The sequence below is a fragment of the Hirundo rustica genome, chromosome 13 (genome assembly GCF_015227805.2).
Source record: "Hirundo rustica isolate bHirRus1 chromosome 13, bHirRus1.pri.v3, whole genome shotgun sequence".
Lineage (NCBI taxonomy): Eukaryota > Metazoa > Chordata > Aves > Passeriformes > Hirundinidae > Hirundo > Hirundo rustica.
The window spans coordinates 16,432,458-16,457,018 of NC_053462.1; positions in this window are offsets into that span (position 1 = coordinate 16,432,458).

Sequence of the window (24,561 nt, forward strand, 5' to 3'; positions counted from 1 at the left end):
ACAGTTCAGCTTATCTCATTTTGACGCACTAATGGCAGATGCAAATTTGATGTATTAACAGATACAAAGACCTTCCTTTCAAAAATGAGCATCAGTTGAGGTCCAAACTGTCTCCAGAGTTGTCGTAGTACAGCCATCAGTGCATCAATTCTCTCCCTGTTTGCTCTGAATACGGGCTCCTGCTGATCACCATATGCATGTCTGATAGCTGCCATTAAAAATCATCATTGCACACACCAGTCCCTCAAACACAGGCAGTGGAAAATAAACTCAGGAACCCAGCATGGGAACTGCTGGCAAATGAAGACTTTTAGCATTTTTACTCAGCCAAAGTACACAGCTACTTTACTCTTGGCTAATGCCTCCTCCTTTCTGAGACACCTAAACCTACGTGCAAAGTGACAGCACTGCTGCAGTTACATCTTTAATCACAGCAGTGGTTAAAAGCCAAAAGTAAGCTAAACATATTGGCATTCTGGCACCTTATGCTGAATAATTCGTACGTAAAGTGCTGCAGAAAAGAAACATATGTTCTTGGTCCATAGTGTCTTTACTGTAAAATATTTAGGAATTAGTATAGGATGTATATAGTCAATAGCAGCCCACCAGTGTGGTGTCAGAGTCTATCTGTACCTTTATATACCCCTCCACTGCGTTGATACAGCACATATATATTTATAGCGAAGATTTAAATCCATTTAGCAAACAAACGATTGAGGTTACTCCAGCATTTTGAACACTTCTTTACAGTGGACATGGACGATAAAGCTGACTTCCTTATGAGCAATGTGCAAAGCTGCCCTTCCTCGGCAAACATGCAACAGGGGTGTCAAAATTCACAGCCCTTTGCAGCACCCAATCGAACCAATATCGCTTTACATTTACACACAAGGCTTCGAATCCCAGCTCCTCGCTCCACTGAGCTCAGAATCGGGTCCGGCAGATCTGGAAAGGCACCCAGACACATGCACACACAGAAGAAACCTTCTGGCACATCGATGAAGAATAGGCCTTCCAAAAAAACATCCAGTATACAGATGAGCCCTCAAATTAGTAGAGAAAGCATGACGACTTCAGCAGTGGTGGCTGATGAAGAGACACACACATACACACCTCTGCCACCGATCGTGCTGCTAGGGCATTCATCAAATTAAGTACCAAGAGGAACAACACCTCTGATATCTCTTCATTTGGGGCTCCAGTAAATGAAGCACTAGATTAGGCCTGACAGAGGCCTAATGCAGCTTGAGCTTTTCCTGGTGTAATTAATTGGAACTTCGCCAGGTTGACAAATTGGAATGATGAATCTATCTTGTATGAATAGAAAAAAAATGCATAATCAGTCAAAGATTTAGTTAAGACAGCTTCTCTCTGACTCCCTGCCATAGCTAAATCCATTAAGGCGAGGAAACATCACTTTAAGAAAAGGCACTGCTCTCCCTGTGTTCAATTTATAACTTTTTGTTCTTGAATTTAATGGAGCAGTCAACCTGGACAGATTTGACTTTGGAGGGGAAAGGAAGGGGGGAGGTGGGAAAGGTTGTTTTATTTTTAGCATTCTAATCTTCCCTGAGCCTGGGTAGTCTGGGAAAGAAAATAGTCTCTTTGGTCTGAACATGCATTCCTGGGGCTGGATTTTAAATCTTAGGGGTTTCACAGGGGAATCTAATAAGAGCACCCACATACTTTGCCACCAAGATGATTCGGTGATAAAAACTTGCTTGTCAAGTTTTTCCCCTAGTAACTTGTTTAATTGCTGGTAACATTTAGGCAGTAGAGGATGTGATGGATTGACTGCTCTGACAGCATTGCTTTTTCCTCTCCAATTACCACCTAGTTGTAAAGGCCCTTTCCTGACACATTTAATGGGGAAGCAGAGGGAAAACAGGTTTGCTTACTTTTAAAATACATTTTTATCATTTGGCGGTTATTTTCCACGTATTTTATTCAACCCATGTGCTTCCCCTCTCCCTCCATCTCACCTGCTCAGTCACAAGACCCAAATTTCGAAGACTCAATTAAGTAGCTAATATCCCCATTTGTACTGGATGTTTAAAAAAACTTTACATTTCCTCTTCGAGGCTGTGGGCTGCAGAATAAGTTACTCACACGTGACAGAAGAAAAGCTTGTTGGTTAAGTGAGAGTTGACAATGATGGTTTTCATTTCAAACAGCCCAGAATTCCTCCTTGGCTCGCAGACGCGAAAGTGCCAGGCAAATGTTTAGCTGACATAATGCAAGTGACTGGCCATAGATTTATTTGACAAACAGTTGAGCAGACAGCCCTATATTGCACTCACTTGTACCCCACACAACCCCACCGGAGCCAGGAGGATTGTGCTGGCAGGAACGAGAGCAGGATTAAACCCAAACACTGCGGTTCACGCATCGAGCCATTTGCTTTTGGCCACTGGCCAAGCTGACAGCCACATTTAAATAAGCCACCTGCTGAGTAGGGAGTTTAGAGGGCTAAGTGCTCGGGAGAGCTTTAGCCCAAAAGTATATTGAACTTATGCAATAAGGCGTGAAGCGAAAGGATTTCAGTGACAAGGAGTACTAGATGCCGTATTACGGTCCTGACCTCTTGTTCTAGGTCGGATACTGAACAGTTGTTGGGATCCTCCCTTCCTTGCCTACACTACCCAAAATATATCACACAGAAGCTCCGTCCAGAGGACACCATTCCATAGATGTCACAAGGATTGTAAACACAGTGGATGCTCAAATTCCTTCCTGTTATCTCTGTCAGTGCTATCAAACTGAATATGTTATTTCCCTCTAGATATTGTTGCGATTTTATTCTTCAGCAGAGCTGGACTCTCTAAGTCAGAAGCAGAAGTTCTTTCCCAGGATAGCCACGAGATCCCACTCTTCCCATGCACTCTCTTAGCACTATGCCTTGTCAAGGTCACCTCGTCATCTCCCTCCATTCGGTTCTCACTCTCTTTGTCAGTTTTAACAAAGATGTCTGTAAGCACCTGGAGGCTGAAACAGGACCGTGCACTTTCTGCTGCTGATTATGTGTGAAAAAATAACAACTTCCTGATAGTACCAATCCAGTGACAAAAACCTCTCCAAAGAGAGAGGCTGAACAAAGTGACAGCAAGGCAAGCAGTTCTGCTGTTCTAGCCCGGAACAGCAGCAGATTGCAGAAGTGTTATTTGGCTTTCTTAGCCCCAAATTGGTCAAATCAAACCTAACCAAGTCGTAGCTGCAAAGAGCCCGGGGAGGAAGTCCTGCTCAGCTTCAGACAGGACAGCCCTCCCACACTCAGACCCTTTAACCACATTGCTTTTCCTCTGAACTTCAGAGGGGCACACCTGAGGTATTTGAATTATCTACAGCTGTGTAGATATCCACCTATACTTGTGGATGCAATTTATAGCCTCACTCTTGCCTCATTTGCACGACTGCTGCTGCTTGCCTTGCCCCCTCCTCAGTCTTTGTTCAGAAGGCCCGGATATGGCCTTCTACCAGTGGAAACTCCCAGCTTATTTTTTACTTCTTTTCCCTCAAAAATGTCACACAAATGACTTCTGACTTGGTGGCGACACGGAGGTTGTCAAGTCAAGTTTAGCAGCTGACTCACAGGCCATTACTCACCCAGCTGCCATTCCACTTTTAACCTCCCCAGCCTGTGTTTAAAACTGAGTATCACACCCTGTAGCTATGCTGCTAGGAAACACATTAAGAGCTTAATTTGAATAAAAATATGTTCTTTTCACTGCAGAAAAAGCTCCCATTTAGATATAGGAGATGACAAGCAAATTATTTTGTGGCAGAGGACTTGAACCTTTACTCGTTACAGTATAATATGTCATGGCACTGATTTTATGCAATGGGCATTTAAGAGTTAATGATTTGTCAATTAAACAGCTGTAGCCAAAAGATCTAAAAAATATTACAGAAGCAGTTGTCACAGAAGGTCCTGCTCCCTAAAGTGGTTCTGCAAGCCTTGTCCAGGAGGGATTTGAAGATCAGGTCATTTGTTTTTGGTCACATCACACAGGGCAGGGATCCTGCCCTGACAATGGGAACGATGTGCCCAACACTCACCCTACTGTGCTGTTTTGCCCTTTGCTCACCAGGAAAAACAGAGAGCAGCAGTGGATTGTTTAACCATTAGAAGGGCTGTGGTTCTGCCACTTCACACAGGACCACAGGAGGTCCAAGACACTACAGAAGTGACCTGAGAATTATTTGTACTCCCTCTGCACAGCACCTCCCTGCAAATCCACCTGCACGCTCCACCTCTGCCATTGCCTCAGCTGTCTCTTGATGCAATCAGCAAAATGCACTGAAAACATACAACCTACAGAACAGAGGCACGAGTTTGGAATGTCTCTGCCTAAATTTCTGGCTCCAGAAAGGGCATTTCAGCCTGACAGAAGAGTAGAAATTCGCATTCAAGTTCTGTGTTCAGAGTTTCTCCCTCTCTACACTGAAAGCACGATGCCCATGCACACACCTGCCCCTTGTACAGAAGGTTTCCTTTTTACTGTAGAGATTTCGGTATAAGCTTCGGGTTCAATTTTTCTCCATCTCCACACTGAACACCTAACCCCTCATACATGCACACACACCTGCCCCCTGTACAGGAGGGAGGAGGTTTTGTTTGGTTTTTTAACTATCCTTTCTGGGCAAGGACGATCAATCGTCTCTGTCTCTTGCTAGTCATGTCCCTATTACAGAAGATGCTGTTCCAATAAATGATTTGTATGTGCAGAATGCATTAAAATGAATTATAATAGCAATCTGATAACCAGTGCCTCGGCAGAACCTTTCCATCACAGGTGACAGCTGGTTCCCTTGGGCTCAGCTCTGGAGAGAGAGTGCCAGACCTCAAAACTCAATCCAGTAACTTAGGATGAACCTCACCAACTACACAGAGCATGCAGTCCTCCCATTGTCTCCAAACTAGAAGAGAGATACCTCAAAGGCTATTCAACAAGCTGGTGTACACAACCTCATCTCAAATAAATGTGAATGCTTTTTTTCATATATTATGTGATTACAGCCTCTATCTGCCTATGGTGCTATGTTTTATTACAGGCCACCAAAAATAATTAGTTGGTGACCCAGAAAACTGATACATAAAATCCTTTTAATCACCAATATGGCTTTCAATTATATAGTGTAAACTTATTAACCTTTTTACTGCTGAGATTTGATTTATGGAATTCCAGCTGCATTAACATTACAGGAGGAGATAGAAAGTGTCTCCTATGATGTGTTGGGATTAACAACTGATAGCTGGCTTTGCCATCAGAGTCTCACAGAGCACTGGCAGCATCCTGAGTCCCCAGGGGCTCATTTCCATCTGAGCTGTGTGAAAAGTTTAGTCTGTGGAGTGAGACTGGGTAATTCCTGTCACTTCATATACAAACCAGAACACACAGGCCAGTCGTGGCTTTCAGCAGGAGCAGGGGCTGTGTGAGCACTGGCTGCATTGATAAACAATAAGGGCAAAGACAGGGCTGCATTTGTAACTCTCCTTACTGCCATGGTCAGAAAAATACTTTCTTTCATTTCCATTGGACAGGCATTTCCCCTTCTGAGGTCCAGAAAGTTCACAGAAACCCATGTATTGGTACGAGAGTGTTTGGTTCCTTTTTCATGATACAGAAAGAACATTCAATGTTTTGTACAAGTTTTAGGCATTCCTGGTCATCTTCCCATGGGCTGTGTTTTACAGATAATGCAGAGACAAACAGGCCATGGTGAAGCCCTGCTCATTAAAAAGCCAAAACACTAAACCCCCAAATCCTGACTGCCTGGGTCATAGCTGGACATCCAGCAGGTTCATCCCTGGCATTGCTGTCTCCTCAAGCTGAGCTTTCCAGTGCAGCCCACGTGTTCCAGCCACACCAGCTCCTCCAGGCGCTGATGAGGCCCCTCAAAGACTCGGGGAGATTTTTAAGCATGTTCTGTGAAACAAGAAAAATAAAAACCAACAGCACTACGTGATTCAGCCAGTGCCTTTCTTTGCTCAAAAATCTTCATTTGATCAGCTGGGGAAATGGTGAACCATTTAGAAATAATGCAGTAAAGCTGGTCAATGAGAATTGTAACATAAAGACTAATAGAGATGGTGGTGTGGATCTGGTGTATTCTATTCTGCTAAAGCCCATTTATATATATTTTTTTTTTAAATGGTAACATTTTACAATAAGTGGACACCATTTAATGCTCAATTACTATGAAAGTCCTTTGGAAACACATATTAAGCACAGCAGCTCTGTATTTGTACCAAGAGGGTTCTTTGAGATTGATATTATCAGAGGGAATACTAGGGGAATGTCAAGTCCAACACCAGTGCATTCAATATTTTTGCCCTCTGGGTCATGTGTCTTTTCCTCCCCCACCCTGACATTTGAGATGAGTCCTTATCCATGTGAAGAGGAACAATATAAATTATATACATGCTACATTAAAAAAAAAAAAAAAGGGGGGGGGGGACAGAATTTGCAACACAGGCTGGTAAGGCCTTTTAGTAAGGATTAACTGAGATATTTTTGAATAACAATACAAAAAGTACAGCTCCTAAACAGGCAATTTTCTCTTGAAGGTCAAGAGGTTTCTAAACCCCCATGTTTATAAAACAAGCATTATTCCAGATAAAGCACAAAACCTTTAAAGCAGAACTAACTTGGACTTACTCGAGATTTCTCTTAGCAAGAAAAACACCATAAATCTTCATCCTCCACTTGCAAAAGCTCTTGTAGTGTAACATCCTCAGCTCTACCTTGCCATAAGAGCCCACCACGTAGATCTGAGCCCTCCAATGGGCTCAGCACAGCTCAATCAGCACAGATGGGATTAGTTACCCTGGAAAGCAGAGGGATCTCCCTGATCCCCTACAGCTGCCTGGCTCTGTGCTTTCAGCCCCACATGTTGGTGTTCTGACTGTGGGAGAACTTGTTTGTCCCAGAGGTATCTGAGAGTAAAAACAAGGGGATGTGAAGAGTGAGGCAGAAATTGAACCCTAGCAGGGTAGGGCTGGACCTCACTGAAGAAGTCTGAAACCAGTGGCTCCCACGTTTTGTTTAGCTCCAATCTCTCTAGCAGTAGAGGCAGCAAAACCAAAAACGGCTGGACTTGGTCTGAGAAATGCCTTTGGGGAAGCTGAATCGTTTCTCCCTGGGGGTGTCCACAGCCAGGGCTTTTAGATGGCTGCAATCCCTGCCATGAAAGCACACAAAATCTGTCACCTGAGGTGGGGCTTGTCTGGCTTCTGAGCTGCCCTGCTGGCTTTGCAGTGAGGTCTAACAAGGCTAGACAAGATTTGGAGGATGGCAGGCATCAGCCACAGGTCACCAGAGTCTTAAGTCTGCACCACAGCCAGGGTCCAAAGACAAATTTGAATGAGTACACCTCGTCCTGGACAATAAACACTGCCAACAGCTCCTTAAGCAGCTTAGGAAAAGGAAACACCTGTTGGAGGAAAGGGGGCATCCTAAAGTCTCCACTACAACCAACATCATTCCATTTAAATCATACTTTGCATTTTCTGCTGGAACACAATTTACCCCAGACCCCTGAGCAGCTTAGACACCTGGCATAACAGCCCATTAATTACTCCAGCATGGGAAATATATTTTAATATCTTTGATGCTCATTACTAAGCAATTCATGTGTTCCCAAATGCACATCAATGGTTCGTTCTTCTTCCTTTTACATGTTAACAGGATTTATTTTACAGTTTGACTTCAATCAGCATCTCCCTGAACCCTGTGTAGCATGTGATAATGTTATACCCTCATGCAGGGTCACCAGTTCATTTAGGAACTCAGGACAAGGTATTTATATTTTGCTGCACTCGTGTTCTCATCCTGTTAAAGGTGATTACAACATCAAGTTTTGTCCAGTGCTTCAGGCTCTGAGATGAAAGGTGCCATGAGGTACAATGGTATCAGGTCAGCATTTTCAATAAGCATCTATCTGTAAATAAGCCCCTTAAAATATTGCAGCAGTGTGAGAGGAAGCTGCACCCTAATTGGGCAGAGTGAAAAGCCACAGGGCTTATAAATATAAGGTGTGGGCAATCTGTCTTGCCAAAAAAGAGGAGGTTCATTATATGAAGGACACATTATCCTTTTCTCTTCCTATGATTCAGCATGGTAAGTAGTCATTCCTAATTGGCTTACAGCTTAGTATGAAATATTAGGATGCCACACAATGTGATGACACAGCTGGATTCCTAAGGGAAGCTGAAGAGTGATCTGAGAGCAGAAGAGGGACAAGAGCAGATGCGAGCCGGGAAAAAAAAAAAATAGTCGTAGCTTAGAGAGTAGCATGTCATTCTTTATCCTCCTGCTCCTGTGTGCAGCATGCTGCGTGCAGCACACCGCTTTCCTGGTAGAGAGGCAAGAGACCTGTCATCTCACAGCTCCTAAATAAAACTTGGGGGGAAAAAGAATTAGATTGCCGGGACTATTGGAACAGGAAGAGCCAAGCAGGCTGAATAAATCCGGGCAATAGCTGCCTCGTCGTGAAAAATACACCGCACAAATTTCGCCTCTCGGTGCGTCGAATGATGATTTCCTCAAATTTATTCTCGACTGGAAAGGATTTGCCAAATTACCAAGTCAAACAGTCCGTGGGTCACTCTCAGAAGTCTGGTGTTCAGGAGACAGGCGCCCAGGTCTGTGCTGGGAGTTGTTTCCTGGTGTTGGCCTTGATTCAGGAAGGTAATTAAACAGCTGCCTACCTGGAGTCAATAGGGCCATTCACATGCACTTAAGTGCTGCTGACGCCAGGCCGAGGGGAATAGGCTTCTCAGGGGGAGATTTTTTGCTGCAAATACTAGTGCTAATTCAAAATTCACTTTCTGCAAAGTCCTTCCCCTGCAGTCAGCTGAAATTAGCTATATCCACTGTGGTGCTTTGCCAGGAAACTTGATAGAATATTGCCCAAAGTGAACATAAAGGAGAAATAAACACAGCAGAAATTAATAACAGGAGTTCAGACTGGTAGGTTGCAGGAGGTGTGCTATAAATTTCATCCAGCTGTAATGCAAATTCTGCCAAATGATTGGGAACATCTCCCTTTTTATATCACTGTTTCACTACATATTAATAGCAACCAGTTACTGATGCAGTACTAAAATATTAATGATATGGTCATAAACCTGAATCAGCGCCCAACTTGGCAGAACAACGTAGGGCATCTCTTCAATCACGTGTGAACAAAACCAGTTTTCAGAAACCATTTTGTAACTGCAAAACCATGTGAGCAGAAGTAATTGCAGGGCTATTTTAGGCACAAAAAATTGTTAGTCTTCCTTGGAAAATCAACAGCCCCGTTGAGGTGTACAGTATGGGTGCCCAGATCTTTCTGCAAGGCTGAGAGAATCTCAAACCAGGCAGAAACAAAGTTCATGCAATTAATTAGTAAGATTTCATCTGCGATTTCATCTGCAGCTGATATGACTGACTTTTATCTGTGCATTGGAGGCAATAGCATCCAGCCCCTGGGGATGAATTGTTTCAGCAGGATTTAGCCCTTTGTTCTGGACTGAAATGGAATATGGGAAGGCAGGAAATCCAAAGCAAAACCTAGAATCTTTACACTTACCTGATGTTAGAGCAGGTGAATTTATCAGCTCTGTATTGCATCATCTGTGACCACAACAGAAATTTGGGGATGGTAAAAGGATTTAAAAGTCAGAGAATTCCCTTGCACCTTTTATATTTTCCAGTCTGCTTTTTAAGTCTTGGAAATAGACACAGACACTGAAGTACCCTTCTCAGGAGAACCAGGGGTCAGTGCCAGCTAAAAAAGGCAGCCCTTGGTATGCTTGGTTGGATCTATAAAAGAGAAGCAGGTCTTGAAGTCTCCTCACTTTCCACTTTGCCTAAGCTCTATCAGGACTGGACTTGCCCATTTAATTATTCACATTTGTCCCTTTCTATGCAGATGGGGTCGTGCATCCAAGCTCCTTTCACACACCTTTAACTGAAGCTACAAATTAAGGTAAGGACAGGCACAGAAGAATTCTGGATCCTGTGCAATTCCCAGCAGCAGCTAGCACTCCAGGAAGAGCTGGAATGCTAAAAGAATATTTTATTTCTACATTTTCAAAGGACACAGGAAATGGCTCATTCCTCCTTCACCCCATCAGGATCCAAAATCAGCTCTGGAGAAACTCATATATTGCCAACATTTTGCATTGTCAATACTAAACCAAGGACTTTGCTTTCAAGATATTTTGCTGCTGCTTCTCTAACTCCTCAGTGCACAAATCAGCTGACTTTGGTCATGACTGAGTTTTCCATTGAGAAGTGCAGAGAGTGGCATGAAATTAATTATTAAGAAGGGTCTTTTTTTCTGGTTTTCAACCGCAGTTACATAAATGAGGACCGAAATCCCACTGAGATATCACTTAACGGTGTCAGCACCTGGGAGGCAGGGCTGCAACATTGTCTTTATTATTTTCTGACCAGAGTCACTGCAGTCACTTACAGCAATGATAATCTTTCTTCATTATATCTGCAAGCAGATGCCATGGAGGTGTGACTGACAATCATCCTTTCAAAGTAAGTGATGACATCCATGGGCTTCTTGTTTATTAATAACGCAGCTGAAATTTTAGTGTTGCTTCTGCTCAGGTGGAAGATAACATTTATTTGATTGACACGTGTCATTAGGAAAGTTTCTCCTACAGCTGAAGCAGCAAACAATACAGGCTGACTGCAAATTGAGTCGCCAAAACAAAGACTTTCTTTGGTCTACAAGTTACCAAGCAAGAGGAAAACTGCTTGTGTTTTGAAACTTATTCTAGCAAGACACTGCAAATCTCCCACATCTGAAGTCTGCTCTAAAAAACCAAAAAACTCTGTCGCTTAGAAGAAGACAAGTCAAACATAACTCATTCCTTTATTCTTTTTCTCTCTTACCATGCTTTACAGATAATTGTTTCATCTTGTTCTTCTGTTTCCAAGAAAGATCTTTCTAAATCCTCAGGCAATATTCAGAGCAGGCAGATTTTTCTTTGAGTGTTCAAGGCTGATCTGATCAATTTAAAAAAAAGGAAGGTTACAGTACATTTTAAACCAAATACCCCATAGTATAAAATCTCAGAGGCCATTCTAAAGAAAAATATATTTTGTTAGCAAGTAAATGCAAAGAAATGATAAAGGGATTAGGTACAACCCCCTTTCTCATGTGTCCTCTGGGATTTTCTGCATTGTTCTCTTGGTTTAAAGGGTTTAAAATACAAGGGTAAGGCTGCTGAAGTCCTGGACATGTGAGTTCTGTTCTCAGATCACACAAAATTCTTCCTGGCTGTTTTGTTCCCCCACATTTTTGTCCTTTTTTCACCCATAAAAGCTATGAATCATCTCCAGCCACAGTCTCCCAGCATGTGATGCACCACAGGGCCTCACAACCCTATCTGAGGCTCTTTGGGCCCAGATGCTATGTAAACACTCCTCACCACTGGGAATCTCTGACAGCCTTTAGAGTCTCTCTTTGCAACTGCAAATTTCCAGTGAAGTACAACTGCTGCCTTAAGGCTCCTTAAGGCCTCAGGAATCAGACTTGGCAAAACATGAAATTTGCTTCTCCCTTTACAAAGTGGCTAAATAAATTCATCTTCTTTACGGTGGGACACTTTTCCTTTCCCTGTCTTTCATTCTCTTCTCCCTCTTGTTGATTCCAAAAGGAGACCCCACAGACCAACCATCGGGGCAAATTTGGTTTCCAATTTTCCCAGTAACTGCAATCACGTTCCCTTTGTCACCTGAATGCAGTATATCGAATTTGCAGCCTGGGTGTGAATGGCTTCTGGAATTATCTCCCCTGGGCAAGACACCAAAGCAATTCAAAGGCAAGTAAAAAGAATGCAGAAATACCCCTCAATATGATTACGTCATGTTCCTAAATCCAGTAGTTATCCATTCCTCCCTTCCTTCTTCCCTTCTGGCTAATATTTTCCTACCCAGAACTCAGTTCACATCACCACAGCAATCAAATACATTCTGTAAAGTTACTGGGTCTGCATGAACCTCCAGATCTTGGCATGATGTATTGTACACCAAAATATGCTCTTGACAAGCACTGACCCCAAAAGCTGATGTGATCAAACACATCCCCCATGAAAGAAAGAACAAGGCTGTAATCAGTTTTACCATTTTAAGGAAAATAAATCCTAATCCTTCGCTGTTCTGTGGTATTCCTCTAATTGCTGTTTCCTTACACATTCAAACATCTCCAATTTGGTTCTGTTGTTTGAATGTCACTTGGAATCAAATCAGTGTTGCAGATACAACATCTTTGAACCTTTTAGTCCTGCTGTGAACTTTGGGCTTAATCCTTTAGGGCGCCCCTGTCTAGCAAGCTTTAATGTATATTAAATTTTCTAAAAGGAGAGCGAAAGTGGTCAAAGCGAGATAGTGCAAGGTTCTGTGTTTCATAAATTAATAAGCATCACCAACTGCATTGCTTGACCCTTTAAACTCTGTGAAATTAATATAAGTAGACAACCAAAGTGCACTTGGCCCCTGAAGAGCCTTGGAAGTTCACTTAAGCAATCCAAGTTTCCTTAAAGTTTTATAAGCCAGCTTTTAAAGCGAGTCCTTTGTACTTATTACTGGTGACAGTGAGCATTACAACAGCCAATGAACCTTTGCTGACTTCCGACCCCAATATGGTAGAGCACAGTTATCAAGGGAAATATCAGAATCAAAGCTTGTATATTACATCGAGGTCCTGACTCCTGCAAGAGCCCCCCATAGACTCCTCAGAGTATGTCAGGGAAATAAACAGCTAATATTCTCAGACATCTACTTATGATGTACGGATATTACTGTTTACTTAAGCACTTTTGGCATAGTAACACCCACCCCCACCTCCCAAATAAATACTGAAGCCTCTCGCGAAGGAAGCTGTGGCACTCGCAGCTCCTTCGCAAGAAGACAAAATTTTAAGGTCTTTTATTTAGCCTGGAAAAACCCCCTTCACTTGGTGGTGGTGAGTCGAGCAACACTAAGTGTTCATCTTAACCGATTAATGGATTTAAATAATTAATTGGCGCTAGGTAGGCATGGTGAGGAACACCCAGCCTTCTCTGAGCCCTGCACGTGGGCTGAGACTGCCTCGAACAAAGAGGCTCTGTGTATCCACACCTACAGCGTTCTGGCATCAATCCTGCAGTCACTTGTAATACTTGAGTTAGCATCCTGTAGAAATAAGATATCTCACTACTGCCAGCTGATTATATTTTTCATAATGTAAAAGGTTCTTGATGAATTATTCAGGGGCTTTTCCCACTGTTTAATGGAAAAAAAAAAAAGAAAAAAAGAAGAAAAGAGAGACAGAACCTCTAAGGCAGTCAGGTTTCTGGGAATAAACAGGCTGACAGGCAGTAGTGCCAAATATTAGTAATTATTATTGGACTGTAAAGCCCAATTAATGATGATGTTTAAGCTAAACTTCTCAAAAGGGCAGGCAGAAATTCAAAGCCAGACAGGTTTTTTGATGAGAGGAGAAATCACAAGGTTATCTGCTGAAGGGCATCAAACCCTACTGCGTGTGTCCCCGTCGAGTAGTGAAGTCAGAAAGGGCACATATTATCTGTTCTCTCCACCTGTTAACAACATTTGGGTGAAGCTTTTGCAGACATTTAATGACACTGGTTTCCATTTGTTCATCTCATTTGTCTGCCTAGGTCTGGTCATGGACAGAGACAGTAACATCAGAGCATGGAGAAAATAAATACACAAACATAGAGACATATTTTATATATATATCATACATGATTGTGCATAAGAAATAAAACCCAAACAAAACCAGACATCAAGTATTAAGAAATAATTGATGAAATTCCCTAGCAGAAATAAGGATAACAAGAGACAGATGGAAAAAGGAGGTATTTTGAGGAATGGGGCTCACAAATTCTGCACAAAGTGAATGTTACCAGGGACAGGCTGGTGACAGGGTCACACTCCCTGCCAGGCACTTGTCTGCTCTAAGAACAGGGAAGTTCATTTAGCAACATCCTGATTATTAAATCTAAATTGGATCGTAAGTGAACCTTGAAATATTTTGGGCCTATTCTGACACATGTTGCTCCAATGCAGACTTTTTGTGAGTGTAACCAAGCAACAATATTGAAGATGGAATCACATTAATAGATCTTTATCAATAAAACAGCTAATTTGAATGTGTGTGTGTGTATATATATATATATATATATGCGCCCATACTCATCTACAGTGGTATATTAGTGGTTTGATTGCATGAACCAATACTGCAGGAAATCAAAGTATGTTCAAATTAATCCCATGCAATGACTGGACACAAGCCTAAGGGACCACCCTAGTGCAGCATGAGGAAGCAAATAACAAAACTGTTGACATGAGAGAAAAATTTCTACATTTACGACTCCTTGATTTGGAAGCCAGTCCCTGGTGCCTGTTGGCTTTTTCCTCAGAGTTATCCATCTTCTTGCTTGTGAGTGGATCCCCAGCTGGTGCCAGGGGGAGATGTCCACAAGGAACAGGAGGTTTTTAAGGGGTGTGAAAAAAGAGGTCTGGGTTTCCTTCCAAGAAAGGAAAGCCAACTTTGCAAGTCCCAAATCTTTAGCATCAACCTCAGAAGAAGGCTCTGGTAAATGCTCATTTAGCTCTGGCAGAACAGGCTCAGCCTAAGAAAGACTGTAAGTCCTCCAGCCCTCTTTTTGAGAAAACTCTGTGTAACACTATCTGGAGAGGAAGCGAGACAAATGTCTCTCAAACTTGAAAGCTGCTTTTCCTTATTTGGAACAGTTCAGTACTGGAGAACCTATAGGAGCTTGCAGATGAGATATTAATTTGTTTTCCACCTTCCCCCAGGAGATTTCCAGGCTTTCTGATGAATGAGTTCTGCCTTCCCAGCTCCCATATTCAGTCAGGCCCGTGACACATCTTTGTTTTTTAGTTCCTTGGATCAGGAAAGTTTGCTGAGTCTGGGGGAGTCTCAGAACTGCCTTCCAAGTCACTAAAGTCTTCTGCAGACCACTTTTGATTAGCCAGCTGGAAAAGAAAAGTGCCTTTTATCAAATCCCCTGGGGCTAACTCATATTGAAAATAACTTGTTCTTAACACTTTTAGAGACAGGGTTTCAAATGATGAATGAAGAAGAATATTCTCTGTCACAGGGTTTTCTTTGTTTTTCAAGTCCTCAGAGGGAGTTTGTGATCTTTGAAACTCTGGGACTGAGAGCTCTGTCGTTTCCCACTGAACTTGCCACCGTTTCCTTCTGCAGAAGGTTGGCTATGTCTTGCAAAAGAAAAGAAGAGAATTGTTAGTTATCCTGGAAGTACACGGCCAGAGCATTTCCATAACTCAGGTAATCAGTCTGGGCCAAAGATCTACATTTTTTTCCTGTCTTCAGGCAGCATCCAGTACCAAATGTTGTAATCCTTACTGCCCATGAACATTCCTGCCACACAAGTGGCTTTTGTAAAAATGGGAAATAGCCAGGGTATGTCTAACTTCACATACTTGTGTTCTGGTTTGTTTTAAATTTCTCATACCTCTGCTCATTGAAATGTCTGAAGGCTTTACTTTTTTAATTTTGGTGTGTTTTTCTTCTTTCAGTTTAACAAATTTTCAAAAGCTCTTAGTTATTCCTCAGGAAGAGCAGAGTCAGGCTCTGAAATATAATTAGAATTTTTAAAGTTTCTAGGTTAATTTTCATAAATACCAAACAAAAGAAAATGGAAATACAAAAATCAGTTTTGCTCAAGTGTTCAGAATTTTCAGCAGCTGAAAAAATACAGTGTTATTAACAGCTTCAAAGTTTTCTAAATTTTAAGCAGAATCCAGTACAACTTTTATGAGACAAGAAACCCTTTTCTGACGATTTTATCAGTGACGCTTATAAAAGAAAGATCTAACAGACAATACATAGGAAAAACACTCTACTGAGACTATCAATTAAAACCACAAATACTGTACTTGGCTCAGAAAATTCCATTTCCACAGCAAGTGGATATTAATTTCAAGGATACAACTTAGTAACTATAAACAGCATTAAATGAATCACAAAATATCCTGACTTGGAAGGGACCCATGGGGATCATCGGGTCCAACCCGTGGCCCTGCACAGGACACCCCAAGGCTGTTGTACATGACATTGGACCAACAAGATCTAATGAGGACAAGCACTGCTGGTCCAGTCCCACCATGAGAACCAGACACACAACTCCTGCTGACTTCCCCTGAGGGTGCAAGCACGATTTTCTTGGTTAGAGTCAGCTCAGGTCCCCCTGTGCAGCACTCCCTCGAGCAGATACAGAGCTGCACTTAGGTCCTTCCAGCTCAGAGGATACTGAGCCCAAGGGTATTTTAGGGTTAATAAGTCACCTGGTCCTGGCTCTGGGTCCCACCTCCCTGATGAAAGGGAAAAGAATTAGATTCCTTCAGACTGAAAGACAGTGGATATAAATTAGCTATTAAAAAAATCTTGCCTTCTGAGGCCCTGGCATAGGGTGCCCAGAGAAGCTGTGGCTACCCCATCCCTGGAAATGTCTAAGGCCAGGCTGGACTGGGCTTGGAGCAACCCAGGGGAGTGGGAGGTGTCCCTGCCCATGTCAGGGGTGGAAGAAGATGGGCTTTAAGGTCTCTTACAACCCAAACCGTTCTGTGATTCCTGCCTTGTAGCCAGAGGAAGCCATGTTCCAACTTCTCTACCTCCCAATGAAGAAGTTCTTCACTTCCAGCACTCAGAAGAGGCAAAAAGAGAACTCCTGCTCAACCATCTGCGACCTTAATGGGAAGCAATGGTCATCATCCACTCTTAACCAAAAAATGTGACTGCTTTGGTATGGGTGTGCAACTGCCTGAAGGAATGCAGAGCAACTTCATCTTCCCTGTGTGGGGGTGAAAATGTCCTTGGGGGGACCTAGGTGATTCTTTTCAGGCAGAGAAGGGAATGTTTAAAATGGGAAAAATTGAGATTGGACTTTAACCTGTCCCTAACTATGGACATGAAAAACTCACAGGGAAAATCACTGAGGGGATAAAACTTCAGCCACTAGGAGGTCTGGTATCAGCTACAAACTCTGCCAAATAACATCTTATTAACCCAATTCTGTCCAGGCAGGCATTCACCCCAACACTCCAGTTGAGCTACTGACACTGCAGCCAATTTAAATACTGAGTTAGCCCTCGAAAGAAACCCCTCCCACACAGACTAAACACATGCTACATCTCCCACAAAGGAAGGAGAGTTTTCCACAGCTCCAGAAATATTCATTTGACAGTTTCTCTTTCCTGGGCTACAGCTCTAGTAATTGATCTGCTCTATTATTTTTCCCCATTCTTTTTCTCTTACATTTAAATATGTCCTTCATACTTCTGGAGGGTTTTTTTTTCCCCTAGCCTGTATCTCCACTGTTACATTATTTTTTATCTCTATCCTCTATTCTTCATGTGTGAAAAGGGTGCTCTGTTCTCTAATATTCATTTTTCTTTTTTTTATTCTCCAAGTACTTTCTTTCCCATCTGTAACAGCCCCTAATATGCACCTCCATTCGATTTTACTTACCCAGCTTGAAACCCTCTCATTCTAATTACCTTTTCAGTTTTCTTCTATTTCTCCCTTGAGATGTCTCAATTAGTGTACTTTTTCTTACTGGCTGTCACCTCTGAGCTACAAGGTGGGTCTAACTCCAACTTAAACCATGCAGAAAATAAATGAGGAGCTGTTCTTGGCGGCCCTGCTGAAGGTGGTGTTACTTTACAAACTAGTGCACCTTTAATAGATGATAAATGGGCAGAAAAGTGGCCTTGTTAATGCAGCAGCCCTTGATTTGGTTGCCATGCCGTGTCCTTTCATTACTCAAAGATACAGGAAAGGCAACCTATGCTAAGTCCTGGGTGATGTAATTCCATACAAAGGGAGCGAGTAGAGGCTAATTAACATAGCTCTGGTCAAAGCCTGAAATTAACTCTTGTCTTTAAAGACCAAAGCTAAAAAATGTCATTTGTCTTGCCAATAATTATGTTTAGAGGTAATTATGGTAGCTGAATAACAGCAAGCAAAATGAGCCTAGGAGTGGGGTTTTCTGCCCTTTCTATCGCTAGCAGGACTCGGAATTCTATTTCTGTCAAAGAGAACGGGATAAAAATGCAGGTGACATCCACAGTACATTTCTTTGATTAAAATTGGCACTGTTATATTGAAGTTCACACAGAGCTTTCAGAACCTGAGGAGTAAATTCTCTCTCCACATGTTCCCACATAATGGAGAAACGAGCGCCCTCCCCACGGCCGCCGGCACTGCCGCAAAGGGGAGATGTGAGCCTGATTAAAGAGCCAGGCTTGGACCCCACAACCACATCCACAGGAACGTGTCCTGCCACAGACTCAGTTCCCAGGTCCCTTCAAATAGCCCAAGATATCTTCCCAGCACAGAGTTACCTCCAAATTAAATCATTTACTTCCTGGGGTAATTAATTTGTCATGTAGGTCTGACCGCATCATCATTTATCCAGAGCCACAATAACTATCTCTGTGCTCTGCAGAACAGATATATACCCCACGTGTTTGAATCCACTTATTTAAATTCTATATCTATGCTTAAGAAGATATTGTTATTATTGCTGCTATTATTAAAATCCCAGTGGCATATGCTGCTGTCACCATTCAGGTGTCCTGAGATCCATCTACCTGCAGCGCCTGCTTCACCACCATCCCTGAAATTTATAGGCACATCAGCCATTAGTGACTTGGAGGATTTATTTGTGAGGCATGTAGTTCTAATTTAAAGATTTCAGACTAAACTTTCCATTTCTACTGCACTGGGGCTGAAGGTGATAAAAAAGCACGTGCACAGGCCATTACTGCATGGGCAGCTGGCAGATGCCAAGGTCTGGAACACAACTGTAAGCAGAGCACATTCACTTTGTCCAAATTTGTCTGTTTCTGAAATTATTACACTTTACAGTGTAAATTCAGTGAATTCACCCAAGGGCCCATAATACAATTTTTGGCACAAGTACAAACTAAGTTATAGCCATGATTTCACAGAGATGACGATACTGCATAAAACATGTTAAAGCAACTTTTATGAAGTTCTGAAGGAGAAAAGATCACCTCTGCAGACTTTTCCAATGATTCTGATGGAACACCTCTACCATTTTTTCTGGTATCCTTCATGGCAAGAAGGGAGTGAGGGAAAAGTTCCTCTGAGGGGACCAGCTCTAGGGGTTCCAAAGGCATTCTTCCACTGAGCTGCTGAAATCTTAATCAGTCTTAAGAGATCAGCTCCACTGGAGCACTAAATTTTAAGCACCAATTTCAGGGCAGGGTACAGGAGTTCTGCTTTTTAAAAAAAAAAAATTAAATAAAAGCCTAAACCTTGAGCTGTCTCTTTTCAGAACTTCAGAAAACTTCCAGAAAGTTAGGGTGGTCCTGTCCCCAGAAGTCCATGTTTTTTTCCCCAGCTATATCAGTAACCCAGTAAAATGTGTCCCTTCTCCCTACAGACATCGCCTCACATCCTTCTTTAGACCTTCACAGCTATTGCATTACTGCCACTACATTTACAAGTGCCAAAAGTACCTTTATGATGACATCTGCCAGTATCACCTGACAGACACAAGCACCAAAGCCCATCTGGAAAAGCTGCCTCTCCCCATAATATTTTTGCATACTTCATGAGATTTTCTTGCAAAAAATTTTAATGATTTGCTTAAACACACCAAAAAAAAAAAAAAAAAAAAAAAAAAAAAAAAAAAAAGCTGAAGAGTTGCAAGTTACACTGACATCTGTTACATTCAAACTCTCTTTGGGGTCCAGTTAACCAAGTTTCATCCCTAACTAGGTGGAATTCTAGAGATGCAAACGTTGCAAAGTTGCCTTTTATGGGACCTGCACTGAAATTACAGGCACCTCTCTCAACTCCTAAGAGCAAGGACAGCTCTCTGCAGTACACTCAGCCTGGCTTGTCCTCCGAGCAGAAGTGCAAAGCACACAGAGTGCAAAGCAGAAAATCAGATTGTGACTGAAGTGACCCAGAGACAGCAAACAGTACCCCCGAACCAAAACCACCTTCTGCCTCTCCCTGGCACGGCACAGAACCATCAGAACAAAGATGTGATCCAAAAACAGAAAGGTTTTGAGTTCAGAGTCTGTCACCAGGGACACGTGGGACAGTCTTTGGACCTGCACCTGTCCCACACTGGACCAGGAGAGGGATGGAGAGGGCGCAGTGCCAGGTCAGTGAGCCCACAGGACCCCAGCCACCACCAGAGGTTTATCACTGTTTAGCCATGTTAGCCCAGGGCTGGCAAGCAGCCTTTCTTCACACGGTGAGCTCTGAATCAGGCTCTCAGATGGCTTGCACCTCCTTTCTGAAATATTTCCTCCCCATCTCCATTGTCCCAAGGTTTGGCGTGGCTGGACCCACCAGTGTACCCATATCATAAAAAAATGTCTTCTACAATCTCTCCACAGTGCAGAGATCAAACTGGAAAAGATCTTAGAGGTCCCAACATCCTCAGCCATGGAAGAAAATTGTTTCACTGCAAGTCATTAGGTAGCAGAGGAACAACCCATCTTCTCCTTTTGGTATGGGAAGGTCACCAGATGTTCTGATGTTTGACCAGCTGAGCAGCCACTGGCAGAGCACCTCCTCCTCTGAGATCTGTAGGTCTGTGCAGTCAGGCCATTCCACCAGCAGTGGCACCTACATCTGCAGTTCCCAAATTGCAGCACTGCATGAAGCCATTCCAAGGTGACCTGCTGCCACAAAAGGGCTGATGTCATTCCATTCACATTATTTGGGCATGACTGATACCAGCTCCTGACCCTGAGCTCACAGGACCACAACTTTCCTCTCCTTAACATCAGTGGGATACCTAAAACAGTAAAACACTTTGACTGAAGCCCCCAGCTCCTCCTGGAAACAAAGATTTGTACTGGAGGGGAGAAAGCAGAGATCTCAGTTTGTTCTCAGAATCCAACAGGATGAATCCATCGCTGCCACTTGGCTTCCAGTTGTTAATTTTAGTGAAGGAACTCGTATCTTCTATGGAAACCTTCTCAAATCAGCAGGAACTCGTTGGTTAAAACTGCTTCCCTGCCTCTACTGCGTTTGAGAGCACCTTGGCCTTTGCAGAGCAGTGCAAAACAACACAGACAACTCTAAAATGTCTCACATGGCAGCTCCAAATGCTCACAGTTTATGTAAAGCCATGGAGCCAGCATGATAAGATCTAATTACCAAGCGAATTAGTAAAAAAACAGCTGCAAGGTTTGCAGAAATGTCTGGAAGTGCAGAGTAAATGGCCACAATTGATGGAGTTATTGCACAGGCATCCTGAGGGCACAGTCTGCAGCACTCCAGTCCTACCCAAAATCACTGTCAACAGTTGTTGTTTTCTCCATTCTGTTAAATGAGAAGAGCATGAAAATGATCCTGCAAACAGCCATTTAATATTCTCATGCACGTGAACTGCAATTATCAGCAGCAGCAACAACAAACTCTGCTGTAATGTGTTCATGGTTAATCAATTCAATTGATCACTGTTTATTAAATAAAAACCTGCTCTCTAAACAGTTCTCTAAATGGCATGTTTTGGGGTTTGGGATTTTTTTTCCTAGCTTTCTTTTTCTTTTTTTCCTTTTTTTTAAACATGCTTCTAGGATAAACAGGAGACCAATTAAAGCTTTTAATTTAGATCCAAGCAACATATAGTGCCTTTACAGAAGCATTAGCTTAAAAGAGGTTTGAATCAGCCTAGCCACTCCCTGGAAAAGCTGCACTGGATCTGATTCCTTCCAATTCCAAAGGCTTTCAAGGCAACTTAGCAACAGCCAGCGTTTTTATCTGTGTAAGAGACAGTCATGACCAGGTCAGCTCAGGATATCAGGAGCAGGCTGTTGGTAATGCAGATTAGGGGACACACTTTATTCACATCAGCGCTGTAGCATTGATCACCCCTATTCTGCACCTTTACAAAGTAGATCGGAAATCAATGGATTGCAGGCTGAGGAGATGCTGTGGATAACAGAAATCCTCTATAGCCAGTTATCTCCCTACAAGGAATAACGATCCTGCACAGAACTGAATGCTTTAAATCTACGAAGAATATCCACTACATCACAAGTTCAATGGAGATTGATACCAGGCACAGTCAGGGTCTGGCTGTACCCCAGCCCAGAGCCAACTCCAGCACTGGAACACCACACCCAGAACTTCCACCTGCAGTGCTGGAGTCCTCCCTGCCCTTCAGCTGCTCCAAACGCTGCAGAAGGGAGGAGAAGGGGAGTGTTGACACACAAAAATAACCTCGTGGGATTTAATTAAGACCACTGAACCTGTGTCACTTGTAATTTATGGCAGATTTGAACCCGTGCCTCCAGAGGGGGAAAATGAAGGCATTTCCAGTACATTAGCTGACTTCAATAGCAAAGTCAAATCTGACGTCCTGTGACCCTCGAGTGAACGAAGACTAAGGAGTCCCTGTTATCCCAATTATTTCTGACTAGATTTGCGAGATGTTTGCACTGCCGTGGAATCCAGCCACAGCCAGGTACCAGCCCTAATGGGGCAAGTGCAAAGCCTCCCCATGCCATGAAACCCCAGTAAGAGCATTAGAAACCTCCAGCAAAATTGGGTCATTAATGGCATGTTCCATGGAGAAAAAGGGACGTGGAGCATGTTCCCTCCCCTGCCAGCAGACACCTGGCCTCCACAGGAGCTAAGAGAAGGCTTACAAATAAAGCTCTGCAAATAACCAGCTTTGCCTTTTATGACCAAAGTGAAAAAATGAGCTTCCCAAAAATGCTTTAGGTCAAGTAAAATATTTTGTTCAGTCTCATACTGGGTGTTTCACCTTTGATCCCTTTGGAGACTGGGGGAAGGGTGAGAGCTTGCTTTATTTATTGGTCAAAATGAGACATATTTTACAATGGAAAATGTTGGGTGGTTTTTTGTTTGGTTTTTTTTTTTTTTTTTTTTTATTCCTTCCTTTTCAACCAGAATTAATTGCTAACTATGCAACCAACTTACAAACAGATTCAGCTGACCCCAAATTATCAGTTCTCTTCTTGGCTAGGAGGGGAAATCACTGAAATCTTTCACTCAGAACAACTTCTACAGAGGTATTTCAGGGAACTGAAAATTTTGAGTGTCCCAAGTAAACGAGTTTAATAAAATAACACTAAAAGGAAAACTTTTCCCCAAGATGAAACGTCTTGCCTGACTGACCAGCCCTGACACCAATAACACCACCAGGGAGGCTGAAAGCTGCCGCAGTAGCAGCAGCCTCTCTAGTCTGACCTGTTTGAGAGAAAAGGGATTATTAGGGAATAAAATTAAATCCTTTCGTTATAGGTTCCACAGCCAGTGAGTTTAGCACACAGCTGTCTAGTGACTGCGTTAAATCCATCTTTACCCCCAGGCTCGCCGGGCAGCATCAGCCAAATGAATTCCTGACGCTGCTGATCAGACAGCTGACAGCCGGGAGAGGAGCAAGGCAGGTACAGCCGCTTGGAAAGGTGCCGGGGGAGACCCTGCCCAGCCCAGCCCGGCAGAAATGTCCCCAAAGTGTGCTAAAACCCCATCCCTGTCCCGGGTGAACACGCCACCGAAGGGAAGGAGGTGTTCCCCGTAGGAAATTGGCATCTGAAGTTCGGACAGAAGCGATGCCGCATCAAAGCGCTTCAATAAGGAGCTACAAATTTTGCTTGTGGTTCAGCAATTTATACGGATTAGCAGCCGCTGACCTTCCCAAGGCCCCCGAACGCCTGCAGGCTCCATCCCTGGTCACAGAGTGACCTCTAGTGTTACCTACAGCCGCGCAGACCGGGCTGAGCCCGAGGGCTGCGAGCAGCTCCCAGCTGGGCTAACCTGGCACCCTCCCCGGGCCGCCCCTGGAGCTCTGTTTATTTACATCAGCTGATGAAATAACTCCCGCAGCCTGTTCCGGCTGTGCTGCACTTGGTACCACGGCAGGATGACAGAGGAGTACCCAAAAACCTGAAGCTGTTGAGTCTAATCATAGAATCACAGAATGGTTTGGGTTAGAAGAGACCTTAAAGCTCATCTCATCCCATGTCTGCCATGGGCAGGGACACCTCCCACGAGACCAGGGTGCTCAAAGCCCCGTCCAACCCAGCCTTGAACACTCCCTCCTATGTCTTCTCTTTCCCCACTTGTGAGAGCAATCTGCTCCTCTTACTCATTGGCACACGAAAGTTTTAATGAATTTTTAAAACGCTGAAGAATGTTAGTGCAGAAAGATAAAACAGAGAGCTGAGTGAACAGGTTTGAATCTATTTCCTGCAGAGCCCAGGTGTCTGTAAGCAACTACACAGAGCTGCTGCTGAACAGGATACTAAAGCAGCATCATCCTCCAAAGGCTACTTCTTCCCGCATCTTCCCAACTCCAGTCTGGAAAGCCAGGACACACTGCCAGGAGGAGACAGACACGTGGCAGCTCCTAAGCCTGGCTTTCTGTTTGAGTCTGGCTGAGCACTGAGCACACCCACAACAAGGCAAGTGAGGGTCACTGAGTCACTGCACAGTGACAAATGCTGGGAGTGAACACTGTCACACATCTTCTGA